At 42.6% G+C, this 3,103-nt stretch overlaps 1 long non-coding RNA gene across 1 annotated transcript in view; it reads left to right on the forward strand.

Moving 5' to 3' along the window:
* The first annotated feature begins 746 nt into the window (after nt 1-746).
* The window catches only part of LOC118406174, a 17,504-nt gene continuing 15,147 nt past the window's right edge, over nt 747-3,103 (forward strand). Inside the window, exon 1 of the long non-coding RNA XR_004829990.1 lies at nt 747-1,095. This is a non-coding gene — a long non-coding RNA (uncharacterized LOC118406174). The remainder of the gene's footprint in view (nt 1,096-3,103) is intronic.

A 3,103-nucleotide genomic window follows, 5' to 3' on the forward strand; every position in this document is an offset into this window, starting at 1 on the left:
AGACAGGATGTTTTACGCGTCGCTGTTGAAAACGTACCGAAAACAAGAAGCAAGCAAAGCTAACCATTACAATATGCATGATCATCGCTACAGTTAGGCGTCCAATCTTGTAGGCGTGCCATATGGAGATAGAATTAAATTCTTCGTCTGAAGAGAAAAGCTTTGATATTCAAGTCAATAATAGCATCAGGATATGCGATTTTGTGTTGCTACAGTGAACGACCTTTAGTGCGACAAACCCGCAATTTTTTACTGACTTTCCAAACTTTAGCGTTTGTACGAAGACGGCACGTCGAAGCATTGTCACGTCATGACGTAGACGATATCACAGTGACGTTTCGCTTCACGCAAACGTCTTACGTACAGATAAAGAAACGATGTCTTCTTTGACGTTAGCAAAGAAGCCCCCCATGGCGAAAGGTAGTAAGTTACAAACGTTACGCGCGATGTTTTGACGTGGTTTATAGAAACCCTTGCCTAAGGCTTGTACTTTAAGTGAAGCCGTGACGTAGCATTGCCTAGCCCGTGAGCATGAGGCATCATCGTCATAGTAGCCTTAATGTTGACATAACTCCCTGGAACAGGCTGGGGGAAGCCTCTTCTTTTTATAACCCATTACAGCATGGCCTTGCTTTAGCACGTTACAGTATCCATCTACAAGTGGACTACGGGCGTCACTATACCATAAGGACTTGTGACGTAGTACGCAGAAATTTGAGATGTCACTGGATACAGGGGGGGGGGGGGTTGCTTGTAACTACTTTGAGGCCATGACGACTTCTATATCTTGTATCTAATATTAGTACACGAGACGGCATCGACCGCAGACGCACACAAACAACACGTAGGTTCTCCCAAAACCGACCTGGGGTCAAACCAAGACTGAAACCTGACCCTCTGACCATATTCACTGCCAAATCGCCATTTATAGCGCAAGTATTACAACACAGCACACAAATAGATGCTGACTTAAATAGACCTGAGAAGAGATATTAAAACTGACAAGCAAGAGTCGTCAGCTTGTGTTGTGACCAACTCACCCACAGACGTTCGCCAATCAGGGAGACTGAAACTGATGACCCGGAAGTGATAACAGTGAGTATCCGGTTTGTTACAATGTTCATATTTTAATACTTAATAGTGTTTATATCAAAGCATATGTGTAGTCTGTACAGTTTTCAGAACACAAGTAAGACAGTACATACAATATGTTGAAAGCACTTTTAGTTTTGTTGGTTGGAACATTGATGGCACATTTCTTGCAAGAAATATAGAAATCTGAGACTACTAGTGCCGTCGTTCCGGTATTGTGTCTAACAACATCCGCAATATCTACCAACTGAACTTTATGAAGAAGTGATACATGTATATCTAAAACTTTTAAACGAATGCTAACCACTATGAATCGGGCTATTGAGTATTGGCAATACAGGCGAAGCTGCACTAATGACCACCTCTGCACAAAGAACACTTAGTAACTTATTGTGGCCAGTTTGTGGCCATTAAGGTTATTTTCCCAGGCATTACGCATCTCGTCCATACAACAAGAGGCTGCCTATCTACTGCAACTATCTTCTCTTGGGGTTCGTGAAGTAATACTTAAGGTTTTCTGCTCTAGAAGTCAACCTTCAAGCAAACTCTTATATAGTTAAAGGCATAGAATTGACGTTTTCTGATTCAATACCACCAACGGTAAGCGTTTCCTAGATAAGATTGTTCTTTAACGTAACCTAACAAGACTGCATGTTAAGATTGCATATAATTCTGGGTATTCTGCAAGCCGCTTACTATGAAACTGACCAGATAACAAGAGTTAACAGGAAACTAAGCAAATAAATAGCAGGATTTGGAAGAATTTCATCAACAAGTTGAGAGACAAAATATACAAGAACCTACAGTCAAAATCTCTAGATCTCTTGCTGGTCAAGTAATGTACTCTCGGTCATAACATGTGTACCTAGACCAAAGACAAGAACCAATTGAAGTAAAAATCACTAGATCCCTTGCTAGTGAACCACCGTACTGTAAGGCATAATATATGGCTAAACAAAAGCACCAAGAACCAGACGACAAAACATCTGTACCTTGCTAGTAAACTACTGTATTCTAAGGTATGGTATGTAGCTACTAGTTGATAATAACAAAATACTAGATTGAAAGTGAATTACAGTGAATATGGCAGCTATCACATTCGTCAACCCATGGGCAAATCTGCCACACGTCAAAGCCATCAAATCAGTTGACGCCTTGTTGTGCGTCTTCGCGTGCGTCTAAGACAAGAGATTTCACTTTGGGCGCATCTTGTATCTGACGTAAACAGAGCGCTAACGTCAGCTGCTTAGCGTCAGGTAGGCCTAGCTGTCACCTGCCGTGGAGTTGGGACGTCATATGTCCCCAGGCGCCTTGTTCTCTAAAGCCTGCTGCGCACGTCAGAAAAGAAAACAGCACGGCAGGCGGATTGAGCTAGCTAGGGCGCCCGGGGCTGTTGAAAACAGGTCCGACAACTCTAGTCGCACAGGGTCGATCGCGGGGCACAGGTAAGGCATTGTCTCCAGTCTTTTAACAGCCTGTCATTATGGAAACGGTTTGCAAGCTTGCATGGATGAGCAGAAACTATCGCTGTGAGCTCTTGTGTTGATAATCGCAATACACTTGTCGCGCAAGGTGTGCCATTTGACCTATGCGAAGGTTGTAGTTTACTACACATAACGGTACAACAACCACAAACGTTTCTGAGCTTTGGTGAACTTTGCAGCGAGATTTTTAGTCGTTGATTTTGAATGGATATTCTAAAATATGAACTCTACAAACATCACATTGTCTTTGTTGTTTTGTGATAGGTGAAGTAAAAGCCTGGGCCTGTTTTGCCCAAAAAAATTTGAGCTTGTTTGCTTCAGTGACGTGTAGGTTTTTGTAAACTTTGAAAAGCACACCTGACGCTGGCATACGGAAATATATGCATTTCTATCAAAGTTGATGATAAAATGAACGAACCTAATTCCAATCGTGCGGTCGTATAAGAGCGTTCCCCGGGGAAGACCGTAAATAGGGACAAATGTCAGCGTGTGTTAGGCGACGCACTGTACGGGGTGACCCCCATTTG

The sequence above is a fragment of the Branchiostoma floridae genome, chromosome 18, assembly GCF_000003815.2.
Source record: "Branchiostoma floridae strain S238N-H82 chromosome 18, Bfl_VNyyK, whole genome shotgun sequence".
Classification (NCBI taxonomy): Eukaryota; Metazoa; Chordata; class Leptocardii; order Amphioxiformes; family Branchiostomatidae; genus Branchiostoma; species Branchiostoma floridae.